This window comes from Spinacia oleracea, chromosome 3 (genome assembly GCF_020520425.1).
Source record: "Spinacia oleracea cultivar Varoflay chromosome 3, BTI_SOV_V1, whole genome shotgun sequence".
In the NCBI taxonomy this organism is placed as follows: Eukaryota; Viridiplantae; Streptophyta; class Magnoliopsida; order Caryophyllales; family Amaranthaceae; genus Spinacia; species Spinacia oleracea.
The window spans coordinates 97,191,252-97,210,882 of NC_079489.1; the positions used below are offsets into that span (position 1 = coordinate 97,191,252).

At 40.1% G+C, this 19,631-nt stretch overlaps 1 pseudogene; it reads right to left on the reverse strand.

The window, feature by feature from the left end:
• LOC110795926 (pentatricopeptide repeat-containing protein At1g11290, chloroplastic-like) overlaps window positions 1–11,801 on the reverse strand; it is a 34,527-nt pseudogene extending 22,726 nt beyond the window's left edge.
• Window positions 11,802–19,631: the final 7,830 nt, after the last annotated feature.

The following is a 19,631-nucleotide window of genomic DNA, read 5'->3' on the forward strand; positions in this document are numbered from 1 at the left end:
GACTTAGTCAAAGCACTTATATCAATAAGGTGCTTGATAGGTTCAAGATGGAGGACTCCAAGCGAGGCTACCTACCCATGTCTCATGGAATAACTCTAAGCAAGACTCAGTGCCCAAAAACACTTGATGAGCGTAGACGAATGAATGGGATTCCATATGCATCATTGATTGGTTCAATAATGTATGCTATGATATGTACACGCCCGGATATTGCGTACGCACTCAGTGCTACGAGCAGATACCAGTCAGACCCAGGAGAGGCGCATTGGACTGCTGCCAAGAATATTCTGAAGTACCTGAAAAGGCACATAGATGACTTCCTGGTCTATGGTGGAGATGATGAATTAATTGTTAAAGGTTATACGGACGCAAGTTTCCAAACCGACAAAGATGATTTCAGATCACAGTCTGGGTTTGTCTTCTGCCTCAACGGAGGTGCAGTAAGCTGGAAAAGTGCTAAGCAAAGCACCATTGCGGATTCTACAACTGAAGCGGAGTACATTGCTGCACATGAAGCAGCAAAGGAAGCTATATGGCTAAGGAAGTTCATAGGTGAACTTGGTGTAGTCCCCTCCATTAAAGGACCAATAGCCTTGTATTGTGATAATAACGGAGCTATTGCACAGGCAAAGGAGCCTAGACACCACCAGAGAGTCAAGCATGTACTTCATAGATTTCATCTTCTACGAGAGTTCGTTGAAAGAAAAGAAGTCGAGATAAGCAAGATTGGAACTGATGACAACATATCAGATCCATTGACTAAACCTCTGCCGCAGGCGAAGCACAACTCGCACACTGCAGCTATGGGAATCAAGCATATTGGAGAATGGCTTTGATATCCTTGTTTAATGTTTTAAAGTTTTAGAGTTTAAATCTTTGTAAAACATTATTGGTTAATCATTCACAATAAATGAATAGAATTCATTTTTCCATTTAATTTGTGGTTTATTAAATGATGAGTCCCTTCAATTTGACGATATATTCAAGATAGACTGTCAGGACCAGTCCTGTGACTAAGAAATGTCTATCAAGTGAACCTGAATGTCAAAGGTTGAAAATGGTCCCTAGTCGGAGTTTTCTATAAAATTGGACGCATAGAAAACGTTAGACGACTAGAATACAAGATGACTAGTAGTTCTGTTTCTTGAACTATGTGGACATGGAAATGTCATAATCATTTGCATAGATACTTACTTTGGGAAGACTAGTATCAGACAAGACCTATGAAACTTTACTGTAAGAGATGAAAATCTGTCATAAGTAAATTTCATTAAAATTATTAGACACTAAATCCTCAATACCTGAGTGATTTGAGATTACTTGTTCGAGAGCCGGTTGCTTTGACGTTGACCAACCGTCGCACCGTAAAAGGAGGCTATAAAGGCAACGCTCAGGTAATCACCTATCAAACGAAGTCTAATCTCAAGATTGCAAGATTGGGATTGTCCTCCCATAAATCGGGATGAGATGCTTAAAAGTTGTACAAGGCCACTCGGAGAGCTAGAAACTGTGAAATGCATGGCCGTGGTCGGATGAATCATAGGCTATGATTATCTGTTTATTTGATCAGTTGAACTCTGAAACCGAGAAACACCTCTGGACAAATAAGGATGACAACTCTTACCTTATGTTCAAGAGCAAGCATCGAGCGACAAAGGAATTAGGAAATGCACACTTGTCCCTAAGGACAAGTGGGAGACTGAAGGAAATAATGCCCTTGGTCCAAGTATGCATTCTATGATAAGTCTAATAAATGCGGTTCAGTATTAATTAACAAGTTAATAAATTCAGTGAGATCAAGTGAGCTGAATGCCTAGCTAGAGGCCGCTTCAGTTCAAGTGGAATTAATGATATTAATCCACAGCTTACTCTTGACTGAACCCGTAGGGTCACACAAATAGTACGTAAACGGATCAAGTATTTAATGGCATTAAATACTCCATCTATGAATATTCGGAATCGACGGATCTTGGTTTCAGTGGGAGCTGAGATCGTCACAGGCAAGAAATGAATACTCCGGAAACGATGATATTACAGGAAACGGAAATATGGATCGTATCGGAAATATAAATATTATCCAAGTCGTAGATGTTGCCGGAAACGGAAACATGGTACGTATCGGAAAATATTATCGGAAATGGAAATATTGCCAGAATCGGAAATATTGCCGGAAACGGAAATATTATCAGAATCGGAAATATTATCGGAATCGGAAAATAATTCCGGAAACGGAAATATTAAATATTTGTTCGAAACGGAAATTAATTCCGGAATCGAAAATATTAAATATTGTTCGTATCGGAAATGAATTCCGGAATCGGAAATTTAATCGGAAGCGTATCGTACGAATAAGCATCGGACGAGGCCTGCCGGACGAGGGCCCAGCACGAAGCCAGGCCATCGCCCAGCAAGCCAAGCGCGCCACACGAACAGCCAAGGCCACGCCAGGCCCAGCGCAAGGCCAGGCCCAGCAGGCCGAGGCAGCGCGCACAGCGCGCGCAGCGCGCGCAGGAGCTACGTGGGCTTGTAGCTCGCGTAGGCCTCGCTGCGTGGGCTGCTGCTCGCACGCACGCGCATGGGCGGCCCATCGTGTCTGCCGTGTGTGTGTGCGTGAGTGTTTGTGTTCATGCACGATTCCTAAAACATGCAGAGTTCGGTTAATGATTAAATTCCTAATTCTATTAGATAAATTAATTAATTAGAGTTCTTGTAGGATTCTAGGTTTAATTAATTTGTATCTGAATAGGATTCCAATTCCCTTTCCATACCCCTATAAATATGTGGCCTGGGTTCACAATTTATAACGAGTTTCAAAGTATTCAAAGTGAGTATTCAAAGTTCACAATCACACATCTTGCTCAAAAGTGCCGAAAATTCTAGTACCTTAAGGGCGATTCTAGTTGGTCAATCTTAAGGCGGATCCGGACGTGCTGTGGACTATCTACGGAGGGACGACACTTGGAGTCCTAAAGACTTGTTCTTGTTCGGTTCGGGCGCAGCTAGGGAGGGCACGCAACAAAGAGTATGCATCTAAATTATGCTATATGATTATGTGTAAATAATATGTATTCCTGGGTTAATGGTTGTTTCCGCATGATTTATGTAATATTTTCATAATCTAATTTGCATAAATATGGTTAAATATTACAAATTTGCAAGAATTAAAAGGGGTGATTAATTTTCGTAATTGTTAATTAATTGCAAATTGCGTTTATTTAATTATACGTACGCAGTTTTTCGGCAGTTTCTTCGTTACTCATCCAAATCGAGTGATTTTTGTGTCAATTCCGCATGTAAAAGGCATTCTAAAATTTTGACAAAAATACTAATTTTCTGCCGAACCCAGAATTCTCAAATTCGAAGCCTAACTATGACTTTTCGAAGGTTTTAGTTTTTCGAATGCAAAATTTCGTAAATTTAAGATGTTAAATTAAATATTTGCGATTCTTGTTGATAAATCTTGAATTTTTGATTGACCTACTGTATATGTTTAACAAGGTTGAATGCCTAGCCTTGTTAATTATGCAATCTAATTTGTAATTATGATTAATTTGTTGAAAATTAGAATAATTTGGAATTAATTTGATTTTCATAATTAATTATAATTTAATTAGAAACCTATGATTAAAAACCACCATAAAAATTGTAAATTTATGATAAATTTTAAATTTTTATGACCTAGACTTGAATCTATGTAAATCGGAAATCAATTGAATAATAAATTTTCGATTTTTCGCCCTAAAATTATGAAATTAATATTATTTATTAATTTGTCATTAATTTTAAATATAAATTTTAAATTTTTATGCGATTCGTTCATAAAACTTGCACGCACAAAGCAATGGACGCTTCGTGTTACCCTTAAGGGGTGTTGTATAGTGCGGGCATGCGACGACGAGCAAGGGAGCTCGTCGCCCGTGCGGCACGAATGCAATAAGCAAGGGCGTAGTGCACGAGCACAAGGCAGCAGCCCTGCCTTGTGTCGTGTGCCACGAGCTATGAACAAATGGGCATGGGCGAAAGGCAAGCCAAGGCAGTCGCGTGTGGGCAGCAAGCGAGCTGCGCCACAACGCGCACTGCCTCGCGCAAGAGCGCGCAGCCTCGCGCGCAGCGAGCGCAAGCTCGCGTGCCACGAGCGCTGCGCCCAGCGTTGCTCGCGCGCACAGCGAGCGATGGCTCGCGCGCACAGCGAGCAATGGCTCGCGCGCACAGCGAGCGCTGGCGAGCGCGCACTGCGAGCGATGGCTCGCGTGCGACGAGCGCTGGCGCGCGCACAGCGAGCACTACATCGTGCGATGGCTTGCGATTGGTAGAGCAGCACGACGAGCGCATGGGCTGCGCGCATATGGCCAGCAATGGCTGTATGCGTGCGGCCCATGGGCGTGCAATGCGTAGGGTGTTTGCGTTACGATTAGATCGTTTTGAATGTTTAATTTGAAAATTTCAGTTCACGTAATTTTAATTAATTTAAAATTAATAATTTAAATTATTTTCTTGGATTTTAATTTTGAATATTGTAATTATAATAAATGTTATTTATTCTAATTATTTTACTAAAATTAAAATCATGAATTAATTTAAATAACGACTGAAATTAAATTAAACTTTTTGGATTCAATTATAAATTTATATGAGCTTTAAATTTTAATTAAAATTGTATGTTTCCGGTTAGACTAGAAATACATTTTTATGTTTAAAATTAGTAAAGCATATGAATTTATTGGTTTAAGTGGGAGCGCTTTTTAGTTATAAACTCTTGATTAGGTCTACAAATCCTTAAGGTTAAAACAACTTGATTAGAATTAATAAGGACTGAATAATTGGTAGATTATTGGTGCCCTTGATTAATTGCTGCAAATATTTACGTGATGCATAATGTGTTTTACTAACCAGCTAAGTGGGCCATTCATGATAATGAATGGGTGAATGGTATATATTGTATATGTACTGTTTTGCAGGTTATGAAGTGACTAGTATGGCCCAAATAGGATAGAAAATATGGTCTGCGTACCATTAATTTGAATGTAATTGGTCTAAAGTACCAAAGTTATTTTTCAATTCAAATATGGTCTGCGAACCATCAAATAGTTGTAATTAGTTATAGCTTATCCTATTTGAAGAAAATGGTGCCTCCCACGGAGATTTTCAAGACGGACTTTGAAGTCAAAGCTTCAAGATGAAGTCGGGCCATACTAGATCACATTTAATCTTATGCATGTTTTAAGTTATTTATTGCTTTTAAATATGTCTTAAAATGCATGAGATCAAAAGCTTGATTATGTTGCATGATTAAGGATTTTAGTTCACTTAAAATCTAACCAACATAGTAAGAGCCTTAAGTTCCAAACTTAAAAATTGAGTTAAAAGGTGCCATGCCAAAATATACACTTGCTTGGATATCCTTTACATCAATCTAGTAATAGTTTTCGCTCAGCGAGGTGTTACTTATTGGTCCTAAAGGGGCAAGGTACACAAATAATTGTGAGTACATGTTAGTTTTGGTGAAACTCAACGATATAAGTAAGGAGTCCTTTTATGTCGTGGCAAAATCGATAGGTTTACCTAATAAGTTCTTAGACGTACCTATCAACCAAGAGTAGTTTCTAGACTATTAGCAAAAGGCTTTTGCTTACCTAAGATGTTCTAGGATTAAGTCGACAAACTGTGCTTAGTTCTTCAATGATTTTAGGATCTTGGAATCATTTTATTCACACCTGCCGGAACACATAACTTGAATAAAATGCTTAATAAACATTGAATTATGCATGTATGCTAGAATTTAAGTTTATTAAGAGAAACTGTGAATGGTTATTTATTTGTTTATTCTTTTCAATTGTAGTTTTTAATATGGCAAACAACAATTCATTCAACATTCGATCAATTCTCGAAAAGGAGAAGTTGAACGGGAAAAACTTCCTTGACTGGCAAAGGAACTTGCAAATAGTTCTTATGCAGGAAGAAAAGGAGTATGTCCTAGATGAGGCGATGCCCGAAGCTGCAGGCGACGGGGTCACTCAGGCAGCCCTCAATCGTTGGATTGATGCCAACAAGGATGTGAAATGTCTAATGCTCGCCACCATGAGTGCGGATCTGCAGAAAACGTTCATCAACTCAGATGCTTTCACAATCATCAGTGAGTTGAAGAACATGTTCCAAGATCTGGCTCGAGTCGAAAGATTCGAGACTCATAGGCAAATTCTTGAGACCAAGCTTAAGAAAGGCGAGCCCGTAAGTCCACATGTTCTCAAAATGATTGGACTCATTGAGAATATGAGTCGGCTGGATCAGCAATTTTCTCAGGAAATGGCTATAGACACCATCCTCCATTCTCTTCATAGCGGGTATGATCAGTTCAAACTGAACTACAGTATGAATAGTCTGGACAAAACGCTCACTGAGCTTCACGGTATGGTGAAGACCGCTGAAAAGACGCTCAAAAGTGATAAGCAGGATGTGCTTATGGTGCGTGGGGGCAAGTTCAAGAAATCTGGAAAGAAGAGGAATGCTAAGAAAGGTGGCAACAAGGCCAGCCCAACTAAGCAAACTGGCGCCAAATCTGTAAAGAGGAAGGTCAGTCAACCCACTTCTGAATCCGAATGCTTCTACTGCAAGAAGAAGGGGCATTGGAAGAGAGATTGCTTGAAGCTAAAGGAAGATCAGAAGAACGGAACAGTCGTTCCATCTTCAGGTATTTTCGTTATAGACTGTATACTTGCTAATTCAACTTCTTGGGTATTAGATACAGGTTGTGGCTCACACTTATGTTCCAATCCACAGGGACTAAGAAGAAGTAGAAAGTTAAGCAAGGGTGAAGTCGACCTACGAGTGGGAAATGGAGCACGGATTGCTGCATTAGCTGTAGGAACTTACTATTTGTCGTTGCCCTCCGGGCTAGTTTTGGAACTGGAAGAATGTTTCCATGTTCCAAGTCTTACTAAAAACATCATTTCAGTTTCTTGCTTAGATGCTAAGGGATTTTCCTTTTTAATAAAAGACAATAGTTGTTCGTTTTATTTTAAAGAGATGTTTTATGGATCTGCTAGATTAGTCAATGGACTTTATTTATTAGATCACGACAAACAAGTATATAACATAAATACCAAAAAGGCCAAAAAGAATGATTCAGATCTCACCTATCTGTGGCATTGTCGATTAGGCCATATAAACTTGAAACGCTTAGAAAGACTTCAAAAGGAAGGAATTCTAGAACCATTTGACTTAGAGGATTATGGTAAATGCGAATCATGTTTACTTGGCAAAATGACAAAGCAACCTTTCTCTAAAGTTGGAGAAAGAGCAAATGAACTATTGGGTTTAATCCATACAGATGTATGTGGACCAATGAGTACAAATGCTAGAGGTGGTTTCAGCTACTTTATCACTTTCACTGATGACTTCAGTAGGTATGGTTATGTCTACCTAATGAAGCATAAGTCTGAATCCTTTGACAAATTCAAGGAATTTCAGAGTGAAGTAGAGAATCAATTAGGCAAGAAGATTAAGGCACTGCGGTCTGATAGAGGCGGTGAATATCTGAGCTATGAATTTGATGACCATCTGAAAGAATGTGGAATTCTATCAGAGTTGACTCCTCCTGGAACACCACAATGGAACGGTGTGTCGGAACGGAGGAACAGAACCTTGCTAGACATGGTCAGGTCAATGATGGGTCAGGCCGAACTTCCATTAGAATTTTGGGGACATGCACTAAATACAGCTGCACTCACTATAAATAGAGCTCCGTCTAAAGCTGTCGAAAAGACTCCATACGAATTATGGTTTGGAAAGCCTCCAAATGTGTCTTTTCTTAAGATTTGGGGATGTGAAGTATACGTCAAACGATTAATTTCAGACAATTTTCATCCAAAATCTGACAAATGTATCCTTGTGGGCTATCCAAAGGAAACAAAGGGGTATTACTTCTACAATACATCTGAGAACAAAGTGTTTGTTGCTCGAGATGGTGTCTTTTTGGAGAAAGATCACATTTCCAAAATGACAAATGGGAGAAAAGTAGACCTCGAAGAAATTCGAGTCGAACAACAAACTCTAGAGAATGCTCAAGATGACATTCAGGATGAAACTCAGAGATCTTTAGAAGAATCTGGTGAGAATCATGGTCAAACTAGAAATGTTACCCCGCGTAGATCGCAAAGATATAGATCTCAACCGGAAAGGTACTTAGGTATTTTGACGAACGAGAGCTATGACGTTCTATTACTTGAAAGTGATGAACCTGCGACTTACAAACAAGCTATGACGAGCCCTAGCTCCAAGCAATGGCAAGAAGCCATGCAATCTGAATTAGACACAGCCTGAAGGTTTTGAGGATCCAAAGAATGCTAAAAAGGTATGCAAGCTAAAGAAGTCAATCTACGGATTGAAGCAGGCATCCAGGAGCTGGAATATACGTTTTGATGAAGCAGTCAGTGACTTTGGTTTCATCAAGAACGCAGACGAATCTTGTGTATACAAGAAGGTCAGTGGGAGAAAAATTGCTTTCCTAGTATTATATGTCGACGACATATTACTTATCGGAAATGACATTCCTATGTTGAACTCTGTCAAGATTTGGCTTGGGAAATGTTTTTCGATGAAAGATCTAGGAGAAGCACAGTACATATTGGGCATCAAGAATTACAGAGATAGGTCTAAAAGGATGATTGGACTTCGTCAAAGCACTTATATCAATAAGGTGCTTGATAGGTTCAAGATGGCGGACTCCAAGCGAGGCTACCTACCCATGTCTCATGGAATGACTCTAAGCAAGACTCAGTGCCCAAAAACACTTGATGCGCGTAGACGAATGAATGGGATTCCATATGCATCATTGATTGGTTCAATAATGTATGCTATGATATGTACACGCCCGGATGTTGCGTACGCACTCAGTGCTACGAGCAGATACCAGTCAGACCCAGGAGAGGCGCATTGGACTGCTGCCAAGAACATTCTGAAGTACCTGAAAAGGCACAAAGATGACTTCCTGGTCTATGGTGGAGATGATGAATTAATTGTTAAAGGCTATACGGACGCAAGTTTCCAAACCGACAAAGATGATTTCAGATCACAGTCTGGGTTTGTCTTCTGCCTCAACGGAGGAGCAGTAAGTTGGAAAAGTGCTAAGCAAAGCACCATTGCGGATTCTACAACTGAAGCGGAGTACATTGCTGCACATGAAGCAGCAAAGGAAGCTATATGGCTAAGGAAGTTCATAGGTGAACTTGGTGTAGTCCCCTCCATTAAAGGACTAATAGCCCTGTATTGTGACAATAACGGAGCTATTGCACAGGCAAAAGAGCCTAGACACCACCAGAGAGTCAAGCATGTACATCGTAGATTTCACCTTCTACGAGAGTTCGTTGAAAGAAAAGAAGTCGAGATAAGCAAGATTGGAACTGATGACAACATATCAGATCCATTAACTAAACCTCTGCCGCAAGCGAAGCACAACTCGCACACTGCAGCTATGGGAATCAGGCATATTGGAGAATGGCTTTGATGTCTCTGTTTAATGTTTTAAAGTTTTAGAGTTTAAATCTTTGTAAAACATTATTGGTTAATCATTCACAATAAATGAAAAGAATTCATTTTTCCATTTAATTTGTGGTTTATTAAATGATGAGTCCCTTCAATTTGACGATATATTCAAGATAGACTGTCAGGACCAGTCCTGTGACTAAGAAATGTCTATCAAGTGAACTTGAATGTCAAAGGTTGAAAATGGTCCCTAATCGGAGTTTTCTATAAAATTGGACGCATAGAAAACGTTAGACGATTAGAATGCAAGATGACTAGTAGTTCTGTTTCTTGAACTATGTGGACATGGCAATGTCATAATCATTTGCATAGATACTTACTTTGGGAAGACTAGTATCGGACAAGACCTATGAAACTTTACTGTAAGAGATGAAAATCTGTCATAAGTAAATTTTATTAAATTATTAGACACTAAATCCTCAATACCTGAGTGATTTGAGATTACTTGTTTGAGAACTGGTTGCTCTGATGTTGACCAACCGTCGCTCCGTAAAAGGAGGCTATAAAGGCAACGCTCAGGTAATCACCTATCAAACGAAGTCTAATCTCAAGATCGCAAGATTGGGATTGTCCTCCCATAAATCGGGATGAGATGCTTAAAAGTTGTACAAGGCCACTCGGAGAGCTAGAAACTGTGAAATGCATGGCCGTGCTCGGATGAATCATAGGCTATGATTATCTGTTTATTTGATCAGTTGAACTCTGAAACCGAGGAACACCTCTGGACATAATAAGGATGACAACTCTTACCTTATGTTCAAGAGCAAGCATCGAGCGACAAAGGAATTAGGAAATGCACACTTGTCCCTAAGGACAAGTGGGAGACTGAAGGAAATAATGCCCTTGGTCCAAGTATGCATTCTATGATAAGTCTAATAAATGCGGTTCAGTATTAATTAACAAGTTAATAAATTCAGTGAGATCAAGTGAGCTGAATGCCTAGCTAGAGGCCGCTTCAGTTCAAGTGGAATTAATGATATTAATCCACAGCTTACTCTTGACTGAACCCGTAGGGTCACACAAATAGTACGTAAACGGATCAAGTATTTAATGGCATTAAATACTCCATCTATGAATATTCGGAATCGACGGATCTTGGTTTCAGTGGGAGCTGAGATCGTCACAGGCAAGAAATGAATACTCCGGAAACGATGATATTACCGGAAACGGAAATATGGATCGTATCGGAAATATAAATATTATCCAAGTCGTAGATGTTGCCGGAAACGGAAACATGGTACGTATCGGAAAATATTATCGGAAATGGAAATATTGCCAGAATCGGAAATATTGCCGGAAACGGAAATATTATCAGAATCGGAAATATTATCGGAATCGGAAAATAATTCCGGAAACGGAAATATTAAATATTTGTTCGAAACGGAAATTAATTCCGGAATCGAAAATATTAAATATTGTTCGTATCGGAAATGAATTCCGGAATCGGAAATTTAATCGGAAGCGTATCGTACGAATAAGCATCGGACGAGGCCTGCCGGACGAGGGCCCAGCACGAAGCCAGGCCATCGCCCAGCAAGCCAAGCGCGCCACACGAACAGCCAAGGCCACGCCAGGCCCAGCGCAAGGCCAGGCCCAGCAGGCCGAGGCAGCGCGCGCAGCGCGCGCAGGAGCTACGTGGGCTTGTAGCTCGCGTAGGCCTCGCTGCGTGGGCTACTTCTCGCACGCACGCGCTTGGGCGGCCCATCGTGGCTGCCGTGTGTGTGTGCGTGAGTGTTTGTGTTCATGCACGATTCCTAAAACATGCAGAGTTCGGTTAATGATTAAATTCCTAATTCTATTAGATAAATTAATTAATTAGAGTTCTTGTAGGATTCTAGGTTTAATTAATTTGTATCTGAATAGGATTCCAATTCCCTTTCCATACCCCTATAAATATGTGGCCTGGGTTCACAATTTATAACGAGTTTCAAAGTATTCAAAGTGAGTTTTTGAGAGAAAAATTCAATCACACATCTTGCTCAAAAGCGCCGAAAATTCTAGTACCTTAAGGGCGATTCTAGTTGGTCAATCTTAAGGCGGATCCGGACGTGCTGTGGACTATCTACGGAGGGACGACACTTGGAGTCCTAAAGACTTGTTCTTGTTCGGTTCGGGCGCAGCTAGGGAGGGCACGCAACAAAGAGTATGCATCTAAATTATGCTATATGATTATGTGTAAATAATATGTATTCCTGGGTTAATGGTTGTTTCCGCATGATTTATGTAATATCATATGTATCATAACCTAACACGTACCTCATTTTTTTTCGATTTTTCAAAGTTCTGTTGCGCAATTTTAGGGTTTAGGGTTTCTGAAAATTTGATGTTGGAGATGAGTTTTATGTTTATGTTTTGATGAAAATAAGTAGGAATTAGTTGTATGATGTTACGCATGTCGATTTTTTGATGGAAATTTAAGTTTTTTTCTTGATGATTGTGTGGTAGGATGTCTGCTACCTGGTTGTTGCTTCATTATAAAAGTCATGACTTTGATGTGAGGGTTGTGGACACCGATAAATGTCAATTGATTGACATATTTCTGGATATTTTTGAGGAGTCAAGTAAGCAAAATGTTTTTTTGCCTGAGAAGTTTAGGTTGTACACTGACTCACCCACTGGGAGGGTAGAATTGGTTGATGATAGTGTTATGATTAGAATGTGGGGGTGGAATATGGGCAATGAGACAGTAGAATTGTGTATAGAGGATTCAGATTCTCCAGGGCTAGCTTTTAGGTCTGCTGTAGCTCTACTTGAGAGGCAAAAAAAGGAGGAGGAAAGAAAATTAAGGGAGAGACAGGAAGAGCTCTTGAGGATGCAAAGAGAGGCCGAAGAACAGAGGGGGAAAGAAGAGGAAAAGGAGATGGTTAGGTTGGAACTTGAGGAACAGAAGAAGTATACAGTGGTGGATGTTGAGAATGATGGGGTTGAGTATGTGAGGGTTATTACCTCAGATGATGCTGATGAAGTCTTTCCTAGCCAATCTCAACCACAACCACAAACACAAGACTCCCCCCCCTCCTAAGAAACCTACAAAGTCTAAACCTAAGAAGAAATTGACTCATAAGAAGAAGAAGACACCAAAAAATGCCCCCCCAAAACCAACTGAAACCACCACCACCCCAGAATCAACAACACAAACACCTCCACCCCCTCCTGAGTCAAGACAACACACACCTCCACCCCTTCCTCAGTCAACACAACAAACACCTCCATCCCCTCCTCAGTCAACACAAAAAAAACCTTCACCCCCTCCTCAGTCAACACAACAAACACCTTCACCCCTTCCTCAGTCAACACAACAAACTGAAAATGCACAACAAGAACATACACAAACTGAAAATGCAACACCAACTGAACCACAGACAAACATACCTAAACCTAGTGTTCCATCCAAACCAAAAAAGGCAGGGAGAGCTAGACCTAAGGGGTTTACGGTGGGAAAACTAACACTAGTGAAACTGGGAACATATGTTCCTAAAACCAATGCTAGTAAGGTTAAGAGAGGTGCTGGAATGGGATGTAAAGGCAAGGGTGTTGCTATGTTATCTGATATTGAGGATGATGATTTTGAGGGGGAGGTGAGTGATGATGACAGTGAGGAAGAGGAGGACATAGGGGATTTCATTATTGATGAGGAAGGGTTAGAGGACTTGCAGGATGATATCCCTGAGAAAAGATTTGAGGATTGTCTTGATGATAGTTCTAAGATGGACAGGAATTACAAAAATGGCAAGGTTTATGTTGAGAAACCATATGGTTCTATTAGGCTAGAGCCCTGGCTAATATTTAAAGATAGGGAGTCCTTTATGAATGTCCTTATGGACTACTGCATTCAGGAAGGGTTTGGCTTGAGTGTGAAGAAGTCAGACAACCTGAGATACACTGCTGTTTGTGCAATTGAGGGGTGTGATTGGAGGATTCATGCCTCAAAGATGGTAGATAAGTGCAGTTGGGCAATAAAGTGTATGAGTGGGGAGCACAAACTGTGTGGTAGGCTTGAGGTCAACCCAATAGTGACCACCAATTGATTGGTGAGGAAGTTGTTGCCAGACATTGAGGCAAACTTAGAAATACCTGTGGTCACACTCCAGAGGTATGCTCAGGAGAGGTTCCAGATTGAGGTGAAGCAAATGCTTTTCTATAAGGTGAAAGCAGTGGCTAAGGAGATCATCCATGGTAGTTTTAGTGAGTCATATGCACTCTTACCTAGGTATGCAGAGCTGATCAAGGAGACTAACCCTGGGAGTTATGCACTGGTCACATGGCATAGTGTTTATGGGGATGTGCAACCAAGGTTCAAGGCCTGTTTTTTCTCATTTGCTGCAAAGTTCAGGGGATTTCTGAAGGGGTGTAAGCCCATTATTGGAATTGATGGCTCTCACCTAAGTGGTTATTTCAAGGGGATTCTTCTGGCTGCTTTGGGGATTGATGGAAACAATGAGATTTTCCTGCTAGCTTATGGAGTGGTGGATGCTGAAAGTCAAGAGAGCTGGAACTACTTCATGAGGAACCTAAGGGCAGTGTTTCAGCAAGAAGGATGCAACATGGATGACTGGACCTTCATCAGTGAAAGAATGAGGGTAAGTTATTTCACCAAATACCCTCTTGCATATTTAATTTTTACCAAATACCCTCATAACATAAATTAATTTCACCAAATACCCTCATAACAAATTTATTTTCACCAAATACCCCTACACTTAGTATGTTATTTTCATCAAATACCCTTTTACTTCACTGACTTTGTTGTTTCATTCACTGATTAGGGGGTGGATTTAGCTGTGCATGAGAACTTCCCAAGGGCCACTAGAAGGTGTTGTAGTCAACATATATACATGAATTGCAAAAATGGTGGTTGGAGTGGAGAACTTTTCTACAAGTTGTTCTGGATAGCTGCAAATGCGTTCAACCCGTATGTTTTCAACAAGGCAATAGAGAAGCTAAATGACTTTGATCCAAATGCAACAAAGTACTTGGACACATGTACTGAGCAGTGGTCCAGACATCAGTTTGACCCAGAAGTTTGTTGTGATCATAACACAACTAACTTTGTGGAATCATTCAATGCTCTGACCAAGCCATACAGAGATTTACCAGTTTTGACCCTGTTTGAAGGTAAAGCCTCTGTTTCTATTCTTCTTTCCTTATTCTGTCTTATTATTACATGTTCTCTGCATCTTATGTTTCCCTGGTTGTTTCCTGTTTGATTTACGCAATAAGACAATGGGCCATGCAGAGAATTGGGGTCAGATTTGACAAAGCTGCCAACATGGAACCTCACCAGTTAACTGAGTATGCCAGACAGGAACTTGAGCTCAGAGGTGCAGAGTCCAGGTTTTGCTACTCTACTACTTGTGGAGGTGGGGAGTATGAGGTGAGGGATGGAAATGTGCACTTCCCAGTGAGGATTGGCACCAGGAAATATGGATGTGGGGTATGGCAGGTCTCTGGAATCCCTTGCAAACATGGTTTGAGGGTGATTTACAACCAGAGACTTAGCCTTGAAGATTTTGTGTCTGGCTATTTCAAGGGTGCTTCCTATAAACAGACATACGCAGAGCATATGCACCCAATGCCTGACCCCAGTCAATGGCCTGAGTACTCCCTTCCCACCATTAATCCCCCTGGGATCAAGAGGAGTGCTGGAAGGCCCCCTAAACAGAGAAAGAGGAATGCCATGGAAGCTAAGAAGAGGAAGAGGCATAGCTCAGTCAGGTGTGGAAAGTGCAAGGAAATGGGCCACAATGCAAGGAATTGTAAGAATGGTGCTGGCAGTTCCAAGGCTCCACCAAAGCAGAGAGCTCCTACAAAGAAGAGGAAGGTATCATCTGATGGTGCAAGTACATCTAAGGAACCACCCAAGGGGAAAAGGGCAAAGCAAGCATAAGGCAGTGTGACTTTTGGGGGGTAGAATGACTTTTTGAGGATTAACATAGAAAACAACAGCCCATGTAAATGGTGCACATATTTTTTGTAAAGTAAGCTAAAACAGGAATGCTTCCCAAATGTGGGTTTTTTGTGCATATGTAATTATGCAAAAACAAGTAGTTTCTCTTAGATTGTTTCACTTCATTATTACAAAAAGTATGATTACAAACATCAATATTCCCATTTGAATTACAACATTCACTACTTTCTGTTGTTGTTTAAGCTTCTTCTTCATTTTCTTCAATTCTTCTTTCATCTTACATTTCCCCCGATTTTCGACACTTTCTCCTTCATCAATGTTTCCCCTATTTTCTTGCTCAACTATTCCCTTACACCATCTAAGATTGTTGCATGGATCACACTTGTAGTATAGCCTTTGTGGGTTGAGTGTCGTATCGGAGCTCCGGATTGCAAATTTCCTCCCACAATAACAAAATTGGTTAGGAACTCTAATATATGTGGACTCATTGTGTGTGGATGAAGATTTTGATTGAAAATCATGACTAAAATGAGATGACACTACAACAAACACTCAGACCAGGCTTATTTATAACCAAACAACAAGCAACGGCTACTTTTCAAACCCCAAAACAAGCCGTTGGAGTGTAAATACCTATTTTTCAGTTTTGGGTATTTGATGAATAAAATTAAAATTTAGGGGCATTTGGTGAATTAGAAAGCAGGCTAACGGAGGACTAACTGCACGTCAGTAGTAAGGGTAGTTTGGGTATTTTAGTGAGAGTGAGGGGCATTTGGTGAATTTCTGAAAGTCGAGGGGCATTTGGTGAATTTCGTGAAAATTCAGGGGTATTTCATGAAAAATCCGTTTAATCTTTACTTGTTCATGTGACCTTGGTTATGGTGAATGTTTCTGCGTATATTAATTGGATTAGCATTTATTCCCAACATCTAATGCATCTAGTTTAGTTTATAATCTGCATAAAAGTGATGTTTACCTTGCTGGTGTGCCTGATGCTCTTGCTGATCATATTGTTACTGATTTGGGTATTACTAGGGGTTCATTCCCATTAAAAAATTTGGGAGTTCCTCTCAATACCAGGAAGCTTGTCTTACTGATTGTAAACCTGTTATTGAGAAGACTGTGGAAACATCAAAAGTTGGACATCTAAAGTGCTCTCTGATGCTGGCAGATTGCAACTCATTAGAACAACGATCTTTGGTATGCAATTATAGTGGTGTAGATTTTTTTGTGCGAAAGAAAGTAATGAAAGAAATCCACAGGATTTATAGATGCTGCTACCAGGAAAGCTCTTGTTTCATGGGAGCAGATGTGTCTACCCAACATTTGCGGTGGTTTGAACTTCAGGAATTTGATTTTGTGGAACAAGGTTGTTGTGTTGAAACATTGCAGGTGCGTATTGCATTTTCGAAGAATTGGCTGATCATGTTGATGAATGTAGCTAGTTGAAAATACGTTTTTTCTGTTCGGTTATGAATAATCTAATTTTCCTACAGAATAAATCTAAAGCGCCAGGAAATATGTAAATTCACATAATCAATTAACATAATTAGGATTATATACAATATGATGCATGCCTTCCCTTGCTGTTTCCGAATCGAACAATAACAAGTATTAGGACTCCAAATATCACCCCTCCGTAGTAGTCCACAGTATGTTCAGATCCCCCTTAATTCGATTAACTTAGATCTCAATGTAATGTATAGATTAATTCGGGATCTCACTTTTAGGGATAGGAAAAGGTGTGAAAACTCCCGTACGTATATTATGGACATAAGCCTATGTTATAGGAATAGGAAAACCCTAGGATACCTAATCCCTATTTAATTAAGTTTATAAAATCTCCCTAAACCCTAGGTGGAAAAACCGGCCAGATCTAACTTGTGGACGAAGTTGCTTGCCTTGAAAGAAAGCTTGGCGCACAAGTATGGCGCATGGGTCAACCCATACGCGTTGGCTTGCTGTGTAGCTAGGCGTGCGCACCCTGCATGCAGGTAGCACGCCCATAAGCGATGTGGGCTGGCGCTGCTCGTTGCATGCCCATGCTAGTTACTTTACGTTAGCGCTAGGATGGATGCATGTTGGCCCGTAAACTGGCACCTGCCTGGCGCCCTGCTCATGGCATTCCCATGGGGTTGCCTCTCCATGGATGTGATGCACCCGAGCTTTGGCCTATGTTTCTTGCTCATGGATTGAGCTTCCCATTTCCGTTTCGTTTTTCGGTTTCGGCAATATTTCCGACTCGATCAATATTTTAGTTTTCGATAATATTGCCGATTACGACAATATTTCCTATTTGAAAAATATTTCCGATTTGAACAATATTTCCGATTTCGAAAATATTTCCGACTCCAACAATGTTTCCAGTTCTTGCAATATATATATTTCCGATAATATTTCCAATTCGATCCGTATTTCCGTTTCCGGCAATATCTTTGATTCTGGTAATATTTTCATTTCCAATAATTTTTTCAATTCAAACCATAATTTTGTTTTCGGCAATATCTCTGATTCTGAAAATATTCTCGACTATACCTTTTGATGATTTGTTTAGCTGCCACTGAAACTAACATCCATCTTATCCGAAATTCCATCTACTGGAGTGTTTATTGAACATAATATATTCACCTAAACACTTGATCCCTTCACGTACTATTTGTGTGACCCAACGGGTTCAGTCAAGAGTAAGTCGTGTCATCAATATTAATATTAATTGCACTTGATCTGAAGCGGTGTCCAGCTAGGCATTCCGCTCACTTGATCTCACTAAAATAATTAAATTTTGAATTAATCTGAACCGTATTTATTAGACTATTACATACATACTTCCTTCAATTCTCACTTTTCCTTAGGGATAAGTGTGCATTTCCTAACGTGAGGGGGGTCGGAAAAGACGGTTGTAGGATCTTTCCTTACTTCTGCCCTCGCGGATGTGTGGCAAGCAATATTAAATAAAATCGTATTAACTGTAGGTAATTAGCCTCATTTTAGTAGTTTATAGAGTTGACATTCAGATTACAAAACTAGAAAAACCTGGCTATTGTGATATGTGCGTAAAAGCTTGTGAGATCCAGGCACACGTATTTGACCACAACGGCCTTAGGTTCCCTTGTGATCCCTGCTGTGGATATCGCTCAACTTACATCCAGCGGAGTAGAGATTGAGGGTTCGGGAGACATTTACTAATACGGAAAGTGCCCAATATTAACCCACAAAGTTGTCCTTACTAGTTAAATGTAACGAAAACGGGACATGCATTTAGACTACATTACTAATCTTGGTTTCTTTTAACGCACAAGTATTAACTAAAAATATTCAAAGGGTGATTTAGATTGATTTAAGGTACCAAACAATAATCCGTATTGTCCAAAGATTATCTTATTAGGCGTGATAAAAAATCAAATTAGGTATGACAGATTTATAATGGTCATTAAAGCAATAAACAGATCTAGGCACGTTACAATATATTTTTTGGATATATTGCGGTTCTCAGGAACTAACCACTTAGATTTACTCGCTCTCCTTTTATTCAATGAACGTTCCTCGATTTGACTAGACTCTTGGGAAGGATCCAGGCTTAATTCGGGTTCTTATACGGACAACATTCCGCTTAACAAGAGTTAAGATGACGGAACTACCGGACGTACAAAGCGATTATAAGGACGTATGGGGATCTTTGGCTTAGGCTTAGAGCTTGTGGGTATTATGAGAATATAATTGGTGCCCTCTACTCGACCGCTTTGAGGCCCTATTTATAGGAAATAGGAGTCGATTGAGATTGGAATTGTGAGAGTTTAAAATGCACTGAAAATCATTTACGCGTAAAGGAACTTTCGCGCGTGGCACCTGGGCATGATAAATGTCTCACGCTCAAGAGTCAGCGCCAGAATCATTCAGCATTTGAGTTTGAGTCAAATTAGGATTGTTACATGAGAATTTTGTTGCGAATAAGCACTGGCGCGAGTGATAAGTGGCATTTGGCCCTGTGCGCAAAACATTTCTTGCGCACAAATCAATTTTCATGCGTTTTCTCAGTTTTCTGAATTCAATTCGGTTTTATGTCGTATTAAATTCTTTTAATCCTTGTTTTCTAATTCTTTTCAATCAAAACTCTTTTTTTTTGGCAAATAAAGTTGATTATATTACCAAAGTAAGGATAACACCTAGTCACAAAAAAACAACA